Genomic DNA, 23,742 nt, shown 5'->3' with positions numbered 1-23,742 from the left:
GCAGGGAATTTGCCCTTCTTTAGCCTTTTTGTGGATTTGATGATGCCTGCACATATTGGTGAGGGCAATCTTTTTACACAGCCTACTAAATCAAATGTGGAATCTCTTCTAGAAACACCCTCACAGACACACCCAGAAATGTACCAGCTATCTGTGCCTCCCTTAGCCCAGTCAAGTTGACACATAATATTAACCATCATAGTGTTCTTTACCTACAATGGGGAATTATTTTGGAATCTATTTTTTTTTCCAGATACCACAAGAAGGTTCATTACTATCAAAGGCTCACATATATTTGCTCATCCCCCAAATCAACATTGGCCACTTCCACTTTAAGCAATGAAATATCTCCTTTATTGACTGCTCTAAGAAATAGTCCAAAAGGAAATATCCAAACAGCCCTAAAGGGGAGTAGATGTCTCTAGAGTTTGTTTACATTAAGTATACATATACATATATATACATATATATACATATATATATATATAGAGAGAGAGAGAGAGAGAGAGAGCATCTACTATATTCCAGGCACAGGAATGATAATGAAGAGCTGTAGTCTCTGCTCTTAAAGAACTTATACTTTGGTGGTAAAACAGACACCTTCACAAATATAAAATGTCATTAATGGTAAGAGTCAGAAGGAAAGACTACTAAAGAAGGGTAACATCATAAAGGAAATTGCAATTATCTCAAATGCTTGGGATTCTCATGATATTAATCATGCTATAAAACATAAGCAAGATGTGTGTGTGTGTGTGTGTGTGTGTGTGTGTGTGTGTGTGTTTGTTTGGGAATCTCATCCTTTTATTTCTTTTATGAGATTAAAAAAATTCTTATATGTAATTATATTTCACTGGAGACTATTTCTTTCAAGTAAGAAGTTAAGTGTTGGTTTCAGCCCTGACACTTTATTCTGTAAGAAGTCTTATAACACAGAAATTCATTTTAACCTATATCTGTAGATTTTCTCCATCCAATTCTACTGGCTACTCTTAATAACTAAAGGGGAGACACTCTTTAGGCTTTGTTATTGATGAGCTAACATATAAGACTTACTATATGCCAGACACTAAGTGCTTTACATATATCACTCATTTATTCCTTGAAGCAACTTTACGATATACAGCGAGGAAACTGGGCTACGAACGATTAAATAACTTACTCAAGGTCACAGAACCAGTAAGTGATAAAGATGGGATTCAAAAAGAGTTGGCCTGGCCTCAGACTCTGCTCATAACCACTAGGCTATAGTGATACATAGCCGGAGAAGTTGGATTTCAAGACAGAACAGGTGTCAGTCCCATACTCTTTGCTCACTTAATTCATTTCTGCAACATCTTGTGTCAAGTACGTGTGAAGGCAAAATCCAGGTTATTCGTAAAACATGATTAGTCCAAAAAAGAGATCACAGGGAAATAAAAATTAGAAAATATCTTGAGCTGAACCAACCTGGAAAAACACACCATATCAAAATTTTGGTTGCAGCTAAAGCATGCTGAGAGGGTAATTTATAGATTTTAACACATATATTGAAAAGGAAGAAAACCTAAAATCAGTAATTTAATCTTACATCTTAAACAGCTAGAAAAAAAATTTCAAACCCAAAGTAAGTACAAGGTGAGAAAAAATATAGCTCAGAGTAGAAATGGACAAATAGAAAAGAGAAAAATAATAGAGGAAATCAAGGAAATCAAAGTGGTTTTTCAAAAATACCCAGAAACTTGAGAAACCTTTAACTAAAATGACCAAGGAATAAAAAAGGAGAGAAGGCACAAATACCAAAATTAAACATGAAAGTAGTATCATACCTAGAGATTCTACAGAAATTAAGTCTTTTAAGGGAACATTATGAACAACATTATGCAAACAAAGTAGATGATTTAAATGTAGTAATCAGATTCCTATAATGGCACAAATTATTAAAGCAGATTCAAGAAGAAATTTCTTAAAACCTTAATAGATTTATAAAAAGTAAGGAAATTAAATTAGCAACTAAAAATCGTTCCCCCCTCATGGCAAAATGGCTCTATTAGTAAACTTTATCAAACATTATTTAAAAATACAAATCATACAGAAAATCCTTCAGAAAACATAGAAAGAGAAAACAACTACTAATTCACTGAGGACAGTATTAACCAGATACCAAAGCCAGATAAATACATCACAAGAAACAAAGAACCAAACAAACCAATATCCCTTATGAATAGATGTAAAAATATTTAACATAATATCAGCTAACTGATTCCAGAAACATATTAAAAGAGTTATGCCCCAAGTACAAGTGGGATTTATCCCAGGAATACAAGATGGGTTTAACATCCTAAAATCAAATAATCAATTCATGTGAAGTATAAGTAGAAAAACAGGACAAAAGACTACATGAACATCACAACAGACTGAGCATTTGACTAAATCCAATGCCCATTTATGACGAAAACTCTCAAGAAACTAAGTATGGAGGGGTGCCTGGGTGGCTCAGTCAGTTAAGCGTCCGACTTTGGCTCAGGTCATGACCTCACGGTTTGTGGGTTCCAGCCCCGCGTTGGGCTCTGTGCTGACAACTCAGAGCCTGGAGCCTGCTTCGGATTCTGTGTCTCCCTCTCTCTCTGCCCCTCCTCTGCTCATGTTCTCTCTCTCAAAAATAAATAAACATTAAAAAAAGAAAAAGAAAAAAAGAAACTAGGTATAGAAAGAATTTCCTCAATCTGATCAAGGGCACCACCAAAAACTAACAGCTGACTTTATAGTTAGTGCCAAAAAACCGAATGTTTTCCCCCTAAGATTAGGAATAATGCTAAGTGAAATAAGCCAGTCAGAAAGAGACAAATACCACATGATTTCACTCATATGTGGAATTTAAGAAACAAAACAAACACAGAAAAGAGAGAAAAACCTAAAAGTATCCTTAAGTATAGAGAACAAACTGATGGTCACCAGAGGAGAGGTGGGTGGCAGGATGGGCACAAGAGGTGAGGGGATTAAGAGCACACTTACCATGATGAGCCCTGAGTAATGTATAGAATTGTTGAATCACTAGATTGTACACCTGAAACTAATATAACACTGTATGCTACCTATACTGGAATTTTAAAAAATAATTTAAAGAAGATACTTGTAAGGAAAGAAAAAATACAAAATAGTTAATTTAAATTAAAAAAAAAAAGTTGGGAATAATGCAAGAATGTGTGCTGTCACCACTTCTACTCAAATAAAGGTTTTTAGCCAGTGCAGGAAGCAAGACAAATAAAAGAATGCAGACTGGGAAGGAAAACATAAAACTCTCTTTGTTCACATTCATATGGAAATGCAAAGGTCCTAAAATAAGACAAAGTAAATTTGAAAGTGTCAAAGCTTGGTATATAAAGTTTAATTTTAAAAATTATTATATGAAAGCCATAGCAGCCAAGAATAAATGGTATTGGCATAATAATAGACATAGAGATCAATGGAACAGAAAAGAAAGTCCGCAAACAAACCCTTACATTTATGGTCAATTGATTTTCAAAAGGTGTCAAAGCAGTTCAGTGGGGGAAAGCTTAGGCTTTTCAAGGATTGCTACTGGGACGACTAGATATCCAAATACAAAAACATGGATTTAGACCTTTATACAATTTGCAAAAATTAACTCAAAGTAGACGACAGACCAATATGTAAGAGCTAAATCTATAAAACTTCCAGAAGAAAACATTTAAGAAAATCTTTCTGACTCTGGATTTGGAAAGGATTTCATAAATGTGACATCAAATACATGATCTAGCTATTATAAAGAATAATAATAATAAATAAATAAATAACAGGAACCATAAATGTATCATCCAGGATACATAAAGAACTCTGAAACCCAACAAGATGAAGCAACTTCAGTGTTTATCAGAAGAAAGGATAAAGAATATGCGGTATGAATCATATAAAGTGGAATATTATTAGCCTTAAAAAGGAAAGAAATTCTGACACACGCGACAACATGGATAGCCTCGAAGACACCATGTTAAGTGAGATCAGCCACTCACAAAAGGATAAATATTGTATGACTTCACTCCTATGAGATTCCTAGAGTAGCCAAGTTCATAGAGATGGAAAGTAGAATGGTGGCCGCCAGGGGCTGGGCAGGGGGACGAACGAGAAGTTAGTGTTTAATGGGTACAGAGCTCCAGGTGGGAGTACGGACAAGCTCTGGAGACAGATGGCGGCGAGGGGTGTGCAGTAATGTAAGTAGATACTTAACGACAGAACTGTGTGGTTAAAATGGGAAATTTTTTTGTCATCTATATTTTATAATATTTAAAAAGTGAAAAAAACTCAGTAGTAAGAGGGCAAGCCACCCAATTTAAAAATGGTTACAACGTTTACATAGATAATCATCAAAGAGATCTACAAATGACTAACAAGCCCAGGAAATGCTGATGAATTTGATTAGCCATTATGGAAATGCAAATTAAAACCACAACAAGATACCAGTACGCACCTACTGCCATGGCTATAATTCCAAAGATTAACAATACCAGGTGTCGGTAAGTATGTGTAGAAACTGGCATTTTCATACTTTGCTAATGGAAATATAGAACTCTACAGCCGAACTTTGGAAAACGGTTTAACAGTTTTTTAAAAATTCGAACATGTACTTACTATGTAACCCAGAGATCTCAATACTAGGTATCTACCCAAGAAAACAGGCTCACGTAGACTTGTATAGACAGCATCCTTCATCATAGCCCCCCAGACAGAAACAATCCAAATGTTCATCAACAGAGTGGATGAATAATGTGTGGTGTGCATCCATATAATAACAGAATAATGGTTAGCAATAAAAATAAATGCACTGTTGCTACATGCAACATCAAGCAGGAACCCAGCCGCCAATCCTGAGTGGGGATTCCCACTCTTTGAGGGATAGCCCTCTCTCTCTGCCAAGCATTTCATTTCTTAGAAACCATAGGGTTAAGTGTGCACAGCTCCTGACTCCTGCAATTATTCTGTGGGTTTGAAACTGAGTGTATTTTACCAGGCCAACAGCCCGCCTCTGGCACCTCTGATGGCTCTTTCTCACTATTCACTTCACTCAGTTGTTATTTTTTCTTTTCTGTATTCTGTGGCTTTATAACGTTCCAAAATTTTCCGTGAAGACGATTTCCAGAAGAATAAGCTACTAGGTTTGGATAGCAAGCTCACTGGCTCACTTACTGCCCCTGCAAGGACTCGCCTGGCTGACCTTGCCCCTTAGGAGACATGACCAGGCCTTGGGATCCCACCAACCACACCTCTCAAAGTCTCTGTAAGGAGAAGCCAGAAAAACCACCTCCATGTCCACCCCCCTCCCCCCCCCCCCCCCCCCCCCCCCAGCTGGGTCTCAGCTCTCATCACTTCCAGCTTAGAGAAAACATACAGCGGGGTATTTTGGGCTCTGGGAACAATGCCTGCAAGAGGACAAGGTGTAGGTACTAAGTGGAGGCCTGGCTCAGGCCAACGTCCTGGGCTGAACCTTACTCCTAAGTGGGACCCTATTCCCACGCCAAAGCTCAGTCCCACAGCTACATTTTAAAATAAAGTTTTATGGGCACACAGTCATGTCCATTCATTTACACATCGTCTATGGCCGCAGTCACACCAAAGTGGCATTTGAGTAGTTTTGACAGAGACAGTGTGGCCCATGGAGCTATTTACTCTCTGGCCCTTTACAGAATAAATTTGCTCACCCTCTACCCCATTCCTCAGAGCCCAGGACTCTGTGTCTATCTTCTCGGAGGAGTCCTGGTATCAGACCTGTCAGCCGGTGAGAGGCAGCATGGTGGGGAGAAGTCACTGGAAACAGCCACTGCTGTCCTACCTTCAGAAGATGGGGTTTGGGTAGTCTGCCACTGACTGGCAAATCCCTGAATTTCTTACAAGTTTCTGTGTTGTGCCATTGCTGCTGGCCCAGCACACTTTGGGAACCTCTGTCCCAGATCAGTGGGTGGTTCTCTACCATAGACATGGCATATTTGAGTCACCAGGGAGTTTTAAAAATCGAAATGCTTAGGGGCGCCTGGGTGGCTCAGTCCGTTGAACATCGACTTTGGCTCAGATCATGATCTCATGGTTCATGGGTTCGAGCCCATGTCGGGCTTTGTGCTGACAGCTCAGAGCCTACTTTGGATTTTAGATTCTTGGTCTCCCTCTTTCTCTGCCCCTCCCCTGCTCATGTGTGCTCTCTCTCTCTCTCCTCTGTCTCTCTCAAAAATAAGCATAAAAAAAAAAAATCCAAATGCCTAGGTCACAATCCACAACAACTAAGCCAGAATCTCTGGGAGGGGGACCCAGACATCAGCATTTTTAAAAGCTTCCCAAGTGATTCCAATGTGCAGCCAAGGTTGGGAATCATTGAAGAGAACATTATCCAAGGATGTTGCAGGAATATGTGGGTCTTGTTCGTTTGTTCACTGATGTTATGTCATTTACACCTTTTAAAAAGCCAGACCCAAAATAGATACATTGTGGACTTGAGTGTAAAATCAACATGGATTTTCAGACATTTTCTGTTTGTAGTGAACTGCTTACTGCTTTAGGTGGCATCCTGCTATCAAGGGAAGCTGTGATTCATGTGAAAGCACCTTACAGTTTATGGAGCTGCATGAGCCTAGGCAAGCTTTGTCTAAATCTCTCCACGAATTTGCATCTGATGCAGCTATTGATAGGATTTCCAGGGCCTCTTCCTCCCGAAACCAGCTATGCATTAACTTCCTCCGAAGTGTACCTGGATCTACTTCTTTCCTTTCTGGAGCCACCGCCGTGTCTCCCCCCGCCCTGCAGTGGCCTCCTGATGAGACTGCGGGCTGCATTCCTTACCAATAACAAGATGGGCTTTATCAAATGAAATGTGTCTCTTTCTTGCCTTAGATTTTTTGATGGCTTCCCACTGCACCCGGAAGGAAACGTAAACTCTTTACTTGGTTTGCAAGTCCTGCCCACCTGTCCAACCTTATCTTGCTCCTTTCATACCTGGCTTCCCTCAGCTCCTGAAAGACCCAAGCACCTCCCCATCGGAGGTCTTTCATCCCCCTTAACGATCTTCCCCACATTGCCTCATTCTTCAGGACTTAGCTGACAAATGTCCCCCCAGACGGGCCTTCTCCACCACCCCATCTGAGGCAGGCACTCCTTACCCCAAGTTACTCTACAGAGCCTCCTCTTTCATTTTGTCCCTTTGTGGCAGGCAATTATCACCATTTGTAATTTTTTGTTTTCCTTACTTTCTCCTCCTCCTCCTCCCCTATCCTCCCCTCTCCCTCCTCCTCCTCCTCTTCCTCCTCCTCCTCTTCCTCCTCCTCCCCCTCCTCCTCCTCCTCCTCCTCTTCCTCCTCCTCCCCCTCCTCCTCCTCCTCCCCCTCTTCCTCCTCCTCCTCTTCCTTCTTCTTCTTCTTCTTCTTCTTCCTCTTCTTCTTGGTTCATCTACTCCTCTAGAATCTAAGTTTCTTTAGAAAAGGGTCTAAGTCATTTGATTTTCCATTGTGTCCCCAGAACCAAACATCCTTGGTAGGGGCCCAGGAAATATTTATCGCATTAAGGTTAGTTTAGTGTTATGATCAGCCAACCTTGACTTCTCTGTCGTCTACACAAACGGCATGACCTACGGGAGTTGAGATGCCCACACCCACAGGGTGAGCAGAGGGTTAGGAGTGAATGGGAGCCAGCCTCTGAGGGGGAGGCTGCCACTCATTCTTGCCATCATCCTGTAGGCCCGTGGTTGCTGGATCTTCCAATATTTCAAGAGATGCAGACAATCTAGATCTTACGTGATTTTAAGATCTTGGCAGCTAAACTAAACTTAAAAAACAAAAACCAAAAAACAAAACAAACAAAAAAAACACCGAGCCTCTGGGAGGCCAAGCAAAACACGTAACACATCTGTGGGCTGGATCCAGCCTGAGAGCTGCCAGTTTGCAACCTCTGCTGAAATCCAGATGGGCTAAATCTATGGCTCTCCTCTGATCTACCAGCTCAGTTACCCTCTCAAAGGGAGGAATGAGGATAGATGTGGTTTGGATTATCAGTGTTTCCTAGGAAAAGATAGTCCTTTGAAGCATGAATTCGACTCTGGACTTCAAGGGCTGTGGGCCCAGCAATGGAGTGAGCTCAGCCAGCCTGCCATTCACTACACATTCCTTCGTACCTGGTAGGGCCAAGGACCGTGCAGCCGTTTGGCCAGAGGCTGGAGATCAAAGCCTGAGGCCACCTGCTCCCAGCCAGCCCGACGGGGGCCCTTCCTCACTCTCCCCTCCCCGTACAGCCCCCCGGGAGCTCCAGCTGCACTCCGGCCACCTCACCACCCTCCTCCGGGTCCCCAGAAACCTGTTCACCCCAGAGGACACCACCTCCCCCCTTCTAGCCCTCCCAGGGTTGCTGTTTATCCTTCTGGCCTGCCCTCCCCGGCAGCGGCCGCACCAAGGGTGAGTGCGGTGGATTGGGTGGCAGCCAGCGTTGGCTGTTTTCTTTTGTTCTGCTTTATTTTACTCCGTTTGTTTCATCACCTCTGTCCATCCCCCTCTCCGTCCATCAGTACACTTTCCTGTCTGATTCATTTCAAAGTGAATTGCAGACATCCCTGCGCCACCCCCCCTTCAACGTGCACATTGTTAATATCCAATATCTGTTAATGTTTTCATTTTGAGATAAAAACTTACCTTCAGTGACATACATAACCCTTAAGTACATGGTTTTGGGGTTTGAATATGCATACGTCTGGGCAACCTAAGCCCTAATGAAGATACAAAACACTACCTTCACCCCAGAGCGCCTTTCTCAGTCAATTCCACACCCCTGTTCTCCAGAAACCAGCGCTGTTCTTTTTTTTTTTAAGTTTATTTACTTATTTTTGGGGGGAGAGAGAGAGAGAGAGCGGAAGTGCACACACACGAGCCGGGGAAGGGCAGAGAGAGAGAGAGAGAGAGCAAAAGAGAGAATCCCAAGCCAGCTCCATGCTGTCAGCGGGGACCCTGATGCGGGGGTCATGACCTGAGTGGAAACTAAGAGTAGGATGCTTAACTGACTGAGCCACGCCAGTGCCCCAAGCACCGTACTGATAATTTTCACCATAGATGAGTTTACCTGTTCCAAAACTTCATGTAAATGAAATCATGCAGCATGGACTATTTTGTGCAAAACTTCACTCAGTTTAATGCATTTGAGATTCATCCAAATGATGAATTTTTATGATCCGTTGTACATTTATCTAATTTCCTATTAATGTGCATGTGGGCTGTTTACAGTTTTTGGTGATTACAAATAAAGCTGCTGTGAGCATTCTTGTACAGGCACTTTGGTGTTCATTTATTTCTCTTGGGTAAATACTAAGGGTTGGAATGGCTGGGTCACAGAGAAGATGTATGTGCCACTTGGTTTTAATCGGGGTTTCATTTTGATCAAATGATATCAGCAATCATAACTAAATTTCTCCTAAGGGCCACACCTGGCTGGAGATGTCTAGAAAATGAAAGGTAAACCTTGCCTTCAAAGAGCTTGGAGTCAGATGATGGTGACAGACATGCACCTGCCACCACTTCAATGACACATGTGGGACAGGGCTATCCCCATCTGCTCAGGAGAGAATGAATGAAGCAGCCCAGCGGTACCATGTATTTGGACAGGCAGAGGCTGAGGCATCCAAGAGGGCTTTGTGCAGGAAGCGGGATGGGAGCTGCACCTGGACAGCAGGGTGAACAGGAAGTGGGGACAGTGGACATGTTAGACAAGAGGAGATGAGGAAAACATGGGGGCAGTTTGAGAAGAGGAAGAGAGGACAGGCGGGCCTGGCCTGGAAGGGCCTGGAGAGAAAAGAAGCATCCAATCAGGCTGCAGGATATTTGGGGCTCAGGTCATTGCCTATCAGGCTACAGAGTTTCAGGTTTTGAAAGGTTCTCCCCCTTTCCCTTCTGGGGCTCAGTGAGCTGGGTTATCAATAATTTTAGCCCCAAACAATACTCCAAAACTCCAGACACGACCGTGGAATTTTGAAGTTCCTGGGAATTTCCAGCTGCAGAAAATTGAGTATGTGATTCCAACACCGCTCTGGTGATGATGCAGTTTTACTTTTCAGTTTTTCAGTTAGGGGGGTATGCTTCCTAAGAGCTGCACAGAGCAGGAACCCTCTGGTCCTAGGACCAAGTGGTCACTGCTATTGCTGCGTAAGTGCCCCATCGGTGACTTTGGATGAACTGCCCTCTGCCCCATGCTGCCTACAGTTCTGAAGGCGGGAAAAGCAGGGTTTTGGCCAAGGTAAGTTAAGAGAGAACACCTTCGATGTTCTCCCCTCAGCAGCTTGGCCCATGAAACAACATGCTCCGAATGGACTGGCAGCAGCTCGAGGCTCCCAAGTGACAATAAGGAGCCTGTCTGTGCATTCTTTTTCCGGTAAGACAAACTATCTCCTGACAGGAACAAATGTCTCCGCTCCTTATAATCTGCGTATCTTTTCCAAACTTTGCAAGGGCACTACCCTGGACGACGCTTCAGTCTCTGACTCAGAGCCTATAAAGACACTTGGATGGCCTCAGGCAAGAGAAAAATCTGCTGACCAGTTCTCGTGGATCTTACAACATACTTGGGTTGCCAAGGCTCCAAACAGGCCTCTGTGTGGGACTCAAAGTCCCATTAAAAACATGGGCAGAAGACATGAACAGACATGACTCCAAAGAAGACATACACATGGCCAACAGACACATGAAAAGATGCTCAGCATCACTCATCATCAGGGAAATACAAATCAAGACCACAATGAGATACCACCTCATACCTGTTAGAATAGCTAAAATAAAAAACACAAGAAACAACAAATGCTGGAGAAGATAAAGAAAAAGGCACCCTTACGTACTGTTGGTGTGAACAAAATGTAGTGCAGCCACTCTGGAAAACGGTATGGAGGTTCCTCAAAAAACTGAAAATAGAACTACTCTATGATCCAGTAATTGCACTACTGGTTATTTACCCCAGAAGTACAAAAACACTAATTCAAAGGGAGACACGCACCTTTATATTTACTGCAACGCTATTTACAATAGTCAAATTATGGAAGCAGCCCAAGTGTCTACTGACAGGTGAAGAGTTAAAGAAAATGCGGTGTATATACACAATGGAATGTTATTCAGCCACGAAAAAGAATGAAATCTTGCCATTTGCAATGGCGTGGATGGAACCAGAGAGTATTATGCTGAGTGAAAGAAGTCGACCAGAGAAAGACAAATACCATATAATTTCACTCATTTGTGGAATTTAAAAAACAAAACCAAAAAAGCAAAGGCAAAATGAGAGAGAGAGCAAGAGAGAGTGAGAGAGAAGCTAAGAAACAGACTCCTAACTAGAGAGAACAAACTGATGGTTGCCAGAGGGGAGGTGGGGGGGGCGGGGATGGGTGAAATAGGGGAAGGGGATTAAGAGTATACTTATCATGATGAGCACTGAGTAATGTATAGAATTGTTGAATCACTATATTGTACACCTGAAAATAATATAATACTGTATGTTAACTAATTAACTAACTAACCACGGTGGGAACGACCTCAGCTCCGTGGACCACTGGACAGCATTTCCTCTCCTTTGGCATTAGGAGACGTGGCTTGCTGAAAGCGCTCAAATAGCTCCCAGAGGCACAAATCTCAGATTTAGGCATGGTGGAGAGATATAGGATGGTGGAGAGAACAGTTGCCTAAAGAGCCCAGGTGGCCGGGCAGCCCACAGCTGGGGGGCAGCTTGTATGGAAAGTGGGAAACTTCGAGATTCCCTCTCCCCCGGTCCCGTGGCATGAGTGCTGGCAGGGCAGAGGACCAATGTCCCGGTTCGCTTGGCATTCTAAGTTTTAGCACTGGAAGTCCCATGGCACCTCCTGTGCCAGGCAAACCAAGAAGGTTGGTCACCCTGTAAATAGCAGTGGTCCTATGGAGCACTTTTCTCTGAATCAAGTTCGGGTTTCTACAGGGCTGCTTATCAGAATTCTCCAGAGCCATCTCCCTGCCCAACAAGGGTAGATGAGTGGAGCACAGCACCCGCTCCTCTTTCAGCCAGGCTGTTAGTGAGGCTGGAGACACCAGCCCCGCCACTCCCAGAAATGTGGCTGCTGGTCATGGAGGATGACTCAGGGCCACCGGGTTCGGCTACAAAGACGGTTTCTGGATCAGCTGCCACGGTATTTGATGGGGCAATGGATCCTCCATGGCTGTTTTATTTGCAAATTTCAGGGGGATTTGCAAGTGAACCTGACTCTCTGACCAGGGGGTTAGAAGTCACATCACTGTCATCCTTCAGAGGGCTTGGTTCTGGGTGAGGTTAGTAGAACTTGTCCCCTTCTCCCACCTAGAAGAAAGAGGATGTAGCTTTGGAGGGTGATTTGTTGCACCCTGCAGAGTCAAAAGGAGACACCTTGGTTATGCAGTTTTTATTTCTAGAAGTTCATTCTCTTGTCTGTCTGTTCCTCTCTACTGGATTTGAAGGATCTCAGATTCTTACTATTTTTGTCCTTCAAATATGTGAAGGCTGCTCCTTCAAAAGAGATCACAGATGCCACTACTCTGTGGTTGGGCCTCTGTACTCCTGGCCTTTTGAGCCACTGTCTTTCTGAGATGCCACAGAAGTTTGGGATGTCCTATTGTTCTATGGGTGTTGGGCCAAATTGTCTGAATCAGATTTCATAATGTAACCACATGCATGTCAGACTCAGCGTACTAGGGAATCCCTCCTACCTCTGTCCCACCCCCTTGCCCTGATATTACAACAATGCACCATTGACAATATCATCAATTGTCCTTCAAGGATGTGTGGCTGAGCTCAGTGCTGATGGCTCTTAGACAACTGTGGGTGTCTGTCCTCTACCCCCCAGGCTAGCCAAGATACACAATGTGTTCTTCGTTACAGACTACACAGGGGGTCTGAATTACAAGGAAATAATTCAATCTATCAGGCTAGGGTGAAACTGCCAACCAAAAGAACAATTTATGAGATCATCCAAACCTGGATGTGAAATTAATTCCATACACGATAACTCACCACAGACCACCTTGTTTAATTTTATTTTTTTTCTAGTAATGAGATCTTCCTGCTATCATTTATGTTCTTGACAATATGAAAACAATATAACCATCATGCTGGAAATTACTCTAAATCTGAAATACAGAGACTTATAACACTAGTATGAGCTTTAAGAAAATTTTGTCTGTTATAAATGAATTCATTTGAGTTGAAGAGTCTAAGCATGCTTATTAAGAATTATCACAACCCAGGGGCGCCTGGGTGGCTCAGTCGGCTGAGCGTCTTACTTTGGCTTAGGTCATGATCTCACAGTCCATGGGTTTGAGCCCCACGTGGGGCTCTGTGCTGACAGCTCAGAGCCTGGAGCCTGCTTTGGATTCTGTGTCTCCCTCTCTCTCTGCCCCTCCCCCCTCATATGTGCATGCTCGCTCTCTCTCTCTCTCTCAAAAATAAATATGAAAAAAGCAAAGAATTATCACAACCCAGTAAGAAAAGTGAAATTTTGGCCATGGTAGTTGACTCAGAACTTTCTGAGCCATTCTTGTTTCAAGCTCAAAGGTCTGGTCCACAGAGCCACACTCTCCTGGCAAACTGGCATTGACTGGGCTCCCAGGAGACAAAAGGGAATATACTTTAGGTTTTTGCCATACTTTCCTGATCTGTCTAGCAGGGTACAGAATCCAAACCAAGTCATGGTCCCTGTCCCTGAGAAGCTTGTGACTGAGATTTTGGGGAAAAGCTAATACAGGTGAAGTAATAGTCAAGGCCATGAGGTAGTGTGTCATGGCACCCTTGAGCTCAGGCTTGATGTCAGCCAGAGGGTTTAGAGTAGGCTGCAGGGAGAAGCAGGGCTCGCAGTGGAACAGAAGCCTGGGAGACTTGAATCTGCGGTACTGAATGAAGCCACAAGCACACAGTTATTGGGATCAAGTGTCATATCATGGAACTAAAATTAGCCCTCAGTGCAAGAAAGAATGGGAGCTTAGCAATTTGGGCCCACCTAGTGTTGGCATCTGGCCCTCTCTTGTGGAGACAAACTAGAAAAAAAAAATGGTGTGTTCAACTGCCTGTGTAAAAATGGCCCCAATCCCAAGTGACTCTACTCACTCATTTGGAGAAGACCCCCTCTTCTCCAGTTGGATTTTCTCAGGCCCTCTGTGCCCCTGCCCCATGCCTGAGACATTCAGTCCATTGTGTGCATCTACCACAAGGAGATAGAAAGAGGCAAAAGGGAGCTCCAGTTCTGTTTTGCTACTTGTAAGGGATGGTGAAAAGGATTCTGTGTAGCAGAGATAGAGGATAATGGCTAATTTAGGGTTTGCTTTTGCTAGTTTACCCAGCAATTGGCTTCAAGTCCATGGAAACTATAAATGAAAACTGTTCCCAGTTATCTACTGCTGCATAACAAACCATCCCAAACTTAGTGACCAAAAGCAACTCTTGCATCATTTCTCATGATGCTGTTGATGGGTTGAATGGGCATAGCTGGGACAACTTCTGTTTCACATGATGGTGGCTGGGGTAGTGGTCATCTGAAGCTTTATTGGGCTGGAACATCCAAGATGGCCTGTTCACTCAGCTGGTACTTGATGCTGGCTGTCGGTTCAGAGCTCAGCTAGGGCTTGACCAAATGTGGTCTTTCTGTGTGGCTTGGGATTCTCACAGCACGGTGGCTGGGTTCCAAGAGTGAGACTCAGAAGAGAGAGTGGCCCAAGAGGGAGGAAGCAGGAGCCTGATCCAGAAGGCTAGGCCTGGAACTGGCCCAGTGTCACTTCCACCAGATTCTATTGATTTAGCAATTACAGGGCCAGCCCAGATCCAAGAAGAGGGGAAATAACCTCTACTTCTCACTAGTGAGAAAGACATTTTATAGCCGTCTTTAATTCACCACTAACACCTAATTATATAGCCTTTCCACATAAGACAACATATCCCAGACTGTGCCCACCCACCTCCATCTTCACAACCTTGGTCCCCTCTACAGCTCTTACCAAGGAACCCCACACAAGGCCAACTACCAATGAAGATCAAACCAATGCCCTCTGCTTCCTGGCTCTTCCTTTGAAGCAGAAGCCCTATCCTCAGAAGGCAAACAAAAGCAGGCAGAGCGAAGACCACGAGCCTACCAGAACAACAGACAACTTACTGCCAAGGTGGGGAGGAGCTTCCGACAGGGAGCACCTCTGTGGGGCAGCATCTACAGGCTGGGCACCCAATGCCCAGTGGCAGTTGCTCTATCTTCAGAAGTAGCCAGCACACTCCCTAGTGACAGATCACTGGAGATCACACTGATCTGAATGAGACCTACTAGTTTGCAAGCTCCCATTGGTACTGCCTCCTTTTACTGCACTGACAATGCCCAAGCAGACACCATCTCTGCATGGCGAGTGGGCGGAGATTGCTGACAACAGCATTCTTTCTTCACTAAGTATTGGATACACATTGCCAAATTGTTCTCTAGAAAAGATGTACCAATTTACTGTCCTTGTATCAAGTGTAATAGTATGCGAAGTATTCAGGAGACAATAGACTCAGGCTTTTGCTTGAGAAGCTGTCTAGCCCTTCAAAAGGAAAATGAGGCTGCCCTTCCTGCGTCCTCCTTCTCTTCCTCCCTGACCCAGTCTGTCCAAGGTCACCCGTGACCTCCTGATGCCAGATCTTAAGGGCTTTTTGCTGTCTGTTCCTGCTCCCTCACTTCCTCGCTGTGGCAACCGATACTTTTGCCCATCCCATTCTCCCCTGGCCATCCTTTTCTTGTGACTTCCATTCTTTCTCAGACTCCTGGATGAGCTTTTCTGTCTCAGCCTACTTCTACTTCCCAAGGCTTTGCCTTGACCTTTGCTCTTATTCTACAGGCTCTCTTGGAGGATCTTGTTAATTTACATACCACTAATTACCACCCATATGCTTATTCTTCAGAAACATCTCTTCCACTTAAATGTCTCTCCTGATGTTTGGTACATTTTCAGTTACCAGTTGAAGATCTTTCTCTGGGTGTCCTGCAGGCATATGAGACTCAACAAGTCTAGGACTGACTTCATTAACAACTTGCTCTTTTCCTGTATTCCCTATTTTAGTGAACATTACTGCCATTTACCCAGTTTCCTAGGCCAGGGCCCTGGAGTCAGCCTGGATGAAACTCCTCCCCTTTACCCTTCCATCCATTTGGTGATTAAAACCTATTGAATCTACCTTCTTTATGCTTCCTGTTCTCCCTCCCTACTGCTACTGGCCTCATTCAGACCCTTATTACCTCAACTCCATTGTAAATAACTTTTATTACCCACCATATGAGACTTCCTGTGCCTCTTCTCTTTCTCGGGTGATACACAAAGAAAAGATATAAAAGGACCATGGTAGTGCTGGTATACTTATAACCAGATAGAACAGAAGGAATAAGCTGCTTTTCCCATACTGGCCAGGAGGGACAGGGTTATTTACAGTTTTTTTCTCCTTACCTTCCAGAAACTTAAACCAACAGAAGCCAAGCCCAGGTTTGGTCTAACATTTCAAAGTCAACTTACCAGCCTTGGTTTCCCTGACTTCTGGGGCTGTGTGTACCTTTCTAGGTCACTGGTAGACTTCTTCCGCCATCTTCTCCTGGTTCCCTGAGGAGTCTAGAGAAAGAGGTGCATCATGAGGTGTGTGGGGAATGTGTAATCTCTTTGTCAGAAATCATTCTCTGACCTGTGGGTCATTCTCACCAACGAGTCCCAAGAGGCGTTAGGAGACACATATTTGACTTTGTAGAGAAGACATCTCAAAGGTGATCCTATTGTCTGAGTAGTCCATAGGGCGTCCTGTAGATGCTCCTAGCCCCAGGTCTCTGAGGCTATTCATTCTAGGGTAACATTTCTTTGTGTGCATGTTTTATAGCTGTCTTTAAGAAACCAAAATCTCATGATGCAAAACAGGGCCATGCCTTGTTCATCTTGGCCTCTTTCTCTTCTCAGCACTCATAGTGTCTGGCATGCAGGAGTTGATCAATAATTACTGATTCATTCATTGATTGGCTCTTGGTCAATAATAACTCATGTTTATTGAGTACTTTTTCTGTGCCACATATAGCTCAAAACACTTTACATGTATTGATTCACGAAATTAATCTATTTGGTCCACGTAACAACACTGTCATCCTTTATAGCTGAAGAAGGTGAGGCTTGGAAAAGTTAAGGTAACTTACCTAAATATATATAAGGAGTTAGTGGAAAAGCCAAGAGTTGAGTGTAGGCAGTCTGATCCCCGAATCCTGATTCTTAATCAAACCCAGCACTCCTTTCTTGGTAAAATGTGGCTCAAGATTATAAATCAGTAGTTAGGAAGGTTGTTGGTGGTGAAGGTAGTGGTTGTAGGGGGGATGGTAGCTCATAAAGCCTCATCTATCTCAAGGATTCACCACAGAAAAAGGAAACATACAAAATGGATTCCCACATCACCTTAGTTATAGGTTGGCCAGCCCAGATCACCAGACCAAAGGGAGCAGGAATCCAAGGTAGACATTCTTTATAATATTGAAATCTGGGTTGTTAGCCTGAATTTCCTCACGATGCTTCCTATAAGCATTGTGGGAGCAGCAGAAGCTGAAATCAGTTCCTAATGAAGTGTGTCTGTATCTGTTTTCTTGCATTTTTCTCTCAGTATCTCATTGCCATCTCATCTTCCCAATTGGACTGGAAGCTCTTTGAAGGTAGAGAACTTTTAAGCTTCAGTTGGTTCCCCACAAGACTAACTCCATATCTGCTAATTGATTAATAGGTTGTAATTTGGTTAAGGTTAGAAACCAGAAGGCAAGATACGTTTAGTCAGACCTGTTCAGGCTAGTGGTCTCTTCTAAGACAGAGACAGTGGCTGTCATGTACCTGAGCCCTCAAACAACTGTTGCACATTATGTTGTGATGACTGTGGAAGTGACTCTGGTTCCAAGCAAAAACAGAGGTTCTGACCTTTTCTAATACCAGGGATAACCAATGAGCCAAATTCTCCTTGGAGTTCATAGGCCTGGGCTTTTCCTGTAGCTCAGTAATCATCTTGAGTTGGTGAGAGACCTAGTTCCTTCCTCTTCATTCAGAGGATGAGGAAGGACCAGTGACTAAACACCCTTCTGGAAAATTACTACTCATGTAGAAGATTTAGGGGCAGGTTCAAGGGGAAACAGGAGATTTTGACTGCTCATTCCTCAGGCAAAGGGGCAGGCATTTAAAGACTTACCTGCAGGGAAAATAGTCTGTTTTGGTCACAAATGTCTTCTCCAGAACTTCCCATTTCCTTATTCTTTTCCAATGCAGCATGGCTTTCTCACCTACTTCACTCTTGAATTCAAATTTCTGACCCTATTTTCTGCCTCCTTCCACTCACTTAACTAACCAAATCTCTCTTCTTTGGGCTCCCTTGAAAATTTATGAGTAAAGTTTGAAAGAAAATCAGACCAAGATTGTTTCCATCTCTACCCACCTCCATTGTAAAAATCAGAAATTCCTTTATAGTTAAAATCCTCTCAGGATAACAAAAACTGGGAAATGGCCTCTGGTCTTCTGGTTTTATAGAAATCCCTGAGGACAGTTGACCAATCTACTGCCGAAATTTCTTGTTATGTGTGCTGAAGGAAAGGAGGCTTTTAAAAATATACTAATTGGGATCCCTGGAAACTTTTTACTTTTTCTCCTAGGTAGTTTTATGACTCATTCAGGACAGCTTTGTGGTTCATCAGACCCTTGAAACTGAAGACACGAAAGGATTAAACAAAACCAAACAAAACAGCACAACCTTCACAAACCTGAGACCAATCTATGACATTTGGGAGACGGTTAGTTACTTAAGCTTCATTGTTTACATTGAAAGTCAGACCTAGCACATGATTATAACGAGCCTTGCCCCCTGGGAAGTAGTCAAGGCAGATATCTTAGTTTGTCTCACTAAACAGTGATTCTTCTCCGATGACCACCTTACCCTCTCCATAAGGGTAAAGAAGGGCAGCCATATTTGTACATTGTGGGTCAGAGGTGAACACCTGGTTCAAGGTGGTGCAGTCATGGGTTCCTTCCTATGATTTGAGGAATGAAATCAAAAGAGAGATTCATTGTTTCATCAGATGGCTGTAAACTCGGGTTCTATTGATAGCCATGTTCTCTGATATGTGTACTTGAGAAGCAGGAGCTAATGTGAGGAGAGATGATTCAGACATTCAGAGAGAGGAGGGGAATTGAGAGACAGGGAGAAAGAGCACTTCCTGGTTTCCCCACAGTTTCTACTTCCTGGCTCCAGTTTGTGTCTGCATTTCTGCCCTTAGGTTCTCTGAAACACCCCTGTACCTTTAAAACAAGTTTCCCATTGCTGGTTTGAGTAGGTTTCTATAACGTACAAGCAACAGATTGATTCAAATCATTCAAATTGATTGAGTGGTATTTTGCTTACAGACGTTTGATAAAAAATCCACACATTAGACACCAAATTTGAATATAAGCATACCACTAGTAATAGAGGTATGAATAGTAATATAAATTTAGAACTGTAATGTCTTAGGGGACATCATTTTATAGATGTGGAAACTGAGGCTCAGGAAGTCTAAATCCCTTGCCAGTGTCATATCTGTGGCTGAACCAGATCTCTAGATGCTTGACTCCTAGGCCACAGCTCTTTCTGTAATACCCACTGACTCTGATTGAAGGACTGTATTTACTTTCACAACTTGTGCACTTTAAAAAATTGTCCAGAGGCACCCGTGTGGCTCAGTTGGTTAAGCATCCGACCCATCGATTCGGCTCTGGTCATGATCTTGTGGCTTTGTGGGTTTGAGCCCCACATCGGACTCTGCACTGGCAGTGTGGAGACTGCTTGGGATTCTCTCTCTCCCCCTCTCTCTGCCCCTCCCCCTCCCCCACTTGCGCTGTCTCTGTCTCTCCCAAAATAAAGAAATAAACTTAAAAAAAATAGGCCACAGACTCTTGCATATTCTCACCCCTATTGCTTTGGATGAAAAGCTGAAACTTGGAGACGTTAAATGACTTCAATGAGGCCACACATTAACAGAAGTGGAACTAGAAGTTTCCTCCCAGGCAGGAGAGTCCAGCTAATAGGCCAGACTTCTCTGTCCATGCATCCAGGGTACTGCTGATCCAGTTAGACTGGCAAATCCATCATGGCAGGGTTTTTAGGGTCATTCCTCTATTCAATAAATATTTACATATTAAAGTGGGCAGTCCTACCAGGCCAGGAGACACGATGAGGAGTCAATTCAGGCGGTCTGCCTCCTAAGTGCAGGGGGACTTAAAAAGCTTCTTCATCTGTGTATGCATATTTGAGGCTGGGGGTGGGGCTGAGGGTGGGGCTGTCAGTGGCCGTGGGAGGTGGAGGTGAGATAAGATACGCTACTAGAGTGAAAGCAGACGATAGCTTTTTGACAGTGTTACCTGAATACAGCACGCTGCCCAAAGCATGTGAGATGAGCACGGGAAGGAGTGAGTGACCGTGGGGGACAAGCAGGTGAGCAACTAGCTCCAGTGTGATGGTTGTGAGAACAAAATGCTCCCCGCTCTGTGCTCATTTCCTTGTCAGTCTTTCCCTCCAGCTAGAATGTGGGTCCTTTAGGGGGAAGTAGTTTCATTTGTTTATTTATTTTCTGCATTCCCAGCATACATCAGAGCGCGCTGGGACTCCAAAGGAGCTTTTAGTTATGTTAAGAGGTTAGAGCACAGAGGAGAGCTTCCTCAGCGAAATGATTTTTACCTGAGTCTTGGCAAAGGTGAGACTGAACGCAGGTGCTGTCTGCCAGAAACAGACAGTGGGTTTGACCGAATCTAGGAAAGTCTTTGCTTTGAACCATATATTACAAGGTCCCTCCTCATAAGACAAGTATCTGTGATTATGGAAATGCAGGAACATATCTGGGAGTGGGGATTGGAATTAAATCTGCTAGTTTAGGGAAGGGATATAAATGCAGAAATGGGAAGAGGGGGGGCAGGATAGTGGGTCTCCATGGGTCCAAAGTCCTCTGAAATGAGGGGTTTTGTGGACTCACCACGCTTTGGATTAAGAAATGCCACAGTCAGGGCACCTGGGTGGCTCAGTCTGCTAAGCATCAGAATCTTGATTTTGGCTCAGGTCACGATCTCATGGTTCAGCAGATGGAGCCCCGCATCAGTCTCTGCGCTGGCAGCACGGGGCCTACTTGGGATTCTCTCTCTCCCTCTCTCTCTCTGCTTCTCCCTGGCTCGTGCTCTCTCTCTCTCAAAATAAATAAACATTAAAAAAATAAAAATATTAAAAAAGGGAAAGAAATGCCACAGTCCCTCTGGGGCTGAAGGTACTATAATATTATCAATGGGAATGCCATATATTATCATGAGTGGCTAGCTCTGTGTCATGTTAAGCAGTGAGATTTAAAATTTCTTTCTTTAACAGGCTTATCTATCCCTTTGGTACCTTATTCATTTATCCATTTTTGCATGTATTCAATGTATCATTTATACATTTATACATTTATCATACCTGTATCACAGTGGGGTAAGTTAGGGGAAACTCATATATGATTCACAAATTCATATATGATTTTGCCACTAATGACTTCTTAGCTCTGTGTGCAAAACTGTTAGGTTTTCTTCCTTTCTTTTTCTTTCTTTCTTTCTTTCTTTCTTTCTTTCTTTCTTTCTTTGTTTCTTTCTTTCTTTCTTTCTTAAATTTTTTAAATGTTTATTTTTTTTTGAGAGAGAGAGAGAGAGAGAGAGTGCATGCACAAGTGGGGGAAGGACAGAGAGAGGGGAACAGAATATCCAAAGCAGGTTCCACACTGACACCAGAGAGCCCGACTTGGGCACGAACCCATCAACTGTGGGATCATGACCCAATCCAAAGTCGAGTCACCCAGACGCCCAAAACTGGTAGGTTTTCTATCATCCTTGGCCACAATGATGACAAGTAGCCTTTGGACATGAAAAGGTACAGAACACACCAGGTAGCTGCAGTGATAACTCACCTGCAGTGGGAATAAACACCAACCAATTGGTCTGGACCACATCTGCAAGGTCACTAGGAGTTCTGAAAACTTCTGTATAATACATTAAGTTTTTCATTCATCTATTTTTATTTTGTGGTGCAGGAATTTGGTTGAAGCTATCAACAGCAACAACAGAACTCACTGCAGAGAATGTCTGCTGGGGAGAAGAATGCCAGAAGAACCCAGATACATCACCCCAGGAAGGGGAGGAATAATACCCTTGTCACAGCCTCATTGGTGGTGTCTCACCATCGACCTTTGGCAAGTTGTGCTGGAAAGGGATGGTCAGAGTTCCAAAGTGCAATATTATATTTCCAATTAAAATGTAAAAACAAACCTTTTTCATAAAGCACATTGGCCTCCGCGCTGGGAAGTGACTACAAAGCCCGTCGCTGATTGAGAAAAGCTGAAAGCAGACACTGTAATTGATAAAGGAGATAAGTCAATCTGTGTCCTTTAAAGAATAATGAGTTCCATTTTTCATCAAAAAGATCTCCTTGTGCCGAAGAAACATTCTTTCAATAAATCTACTTAATGGCTTTCCCTCCAATGATCTATAACACTGCGCTTTGGAAGGAGCTCGGAGCATCCTAGCGGGTTCCTGCAGGGGGCTGCAGGCCACCCAACATTTGCATTGCTAATCTAACCCAAAGAAAACCCAAAGGGTTCCCAGGCAGGGCTGCGGTTCTGGGCCAAACATCTGGAGGCTTTCCCGGGCTCTTCGGGCAGGTAGGCGGGATGGAATTTTGAAATAAATATCCCCCCACTAAACTTGAGGTCCTCTGCGAACGTACCTCTCCCGCGCCTACCACCACGGCTCTGCTGTGTCAGGGATACCTCAGCCATGAGGCTGGCTCACGTCAGAGAGCTCAAGAGTTAAATGTTTCAGATATTTGGGTTGTGAGAACTGATTAGCTCGATTGTTCCCTGGGCTCATCACTCCCCTACAGCCCTGACGGCCTTGGTGTTGTTCTGACCGTGGGCTGCAGGAGGTAGCCCGTGTTTATTGTGTTTGGTAAACTGAAGATCCACTTTAAAGCCCCTGCCCGAAGTGGTGCTGCGTACGGGCCTGTTCCCCACCCGGCTGAGAGCCTAAGCCTCAGGTGGTAAAAGGCAGAGCAGAAGAAACAGCCTGTCCCCTTCGAAGGCAATGATTCAGGGCTCTCCGCACCCTGGCGCGAGGCAGCAGGACGTATCGTTCAGCTTGGCTTACCTTGTGAACCCCAACTTTACAAATGCGCTGGTCTCCACCAGGACCCAGCTTTATGTAACGAAACCTATTTCCTCCGAGGGCACCGGCCCTCCCAACACTGGCGGACTTCCCCACATGGGAATCATTAAAAACAACCTTCGAGTTATTTCCTTATGTTGCTGTTTGTTTATCCTCCAGTCGCGTGTGAGTCAGCCAGATCATGATTTGTGGTGGTTTTGCTTATGAAATCTTACATAATCATATTCCTATTGTCACGTTGGGTCGAGCAGTTAGGCCATATAGTGTTTTCTCATTGCACAACGTCTGTGAATCAATAAGGAGAAAGGCTGAACAATGAGATGACGTTGGCTGGTCAGGAACCCGGCTCCTCGTCACCCAGGAGGCCGCTCTGCAGTTTCACAGATACAGCTGGTGGCGCAGGAGCCGGACACCCTCTAAAGACACCGTGGCGCAGGATGACTGGGCTGGGTGGCGGCCTTTGGGATGGGTCTCACCGAGGTGATGTTTAAGAGATGAGAGCCAGGGAACGAAAGAACAACAATGACAACAC

The 23,742-nt window shown here is 43.9% G+C and overlaps 1 long non-coding RNA gene across 1 annotated transcript; it reads left to right on the top strand.

Moving 5' to 3' along the window:
• The first annotated feature begins 20,335 nt into the window (after window positions 1–20,335).
• LOC147572051 (uncharacterized) lies at window positions 20,336–22,519 on the top strand. The gene is made up of 2 exons (XR_015246860.1): window positions 20,336–20,469; window positions 22,082–22,519. It is a non-coding gene; the product is annotated as an uncharacterized LOC147572051 (long non-coding RNA).
• The last annotated feature ends 1,223 nt before the right edge of the window (window positions 22,520–23,742 follow it).

This window comes from Puma concolor, chromosome F2 (assembly GCF_028749965.1).
Source record: "Puma concolor isolate L17-30 chromosome F2, mPumCon1.1.hap2, whole genome shotgun sequence".
Lineage (NCBI taxonomy): Eukaryota > Metazoa > Chordata > Mammalia > Carnivora > Felidae > Puma > Puma concolor.
This window is presented reverse-complemented; position numbering and strand designations above follow the sequence as displayed.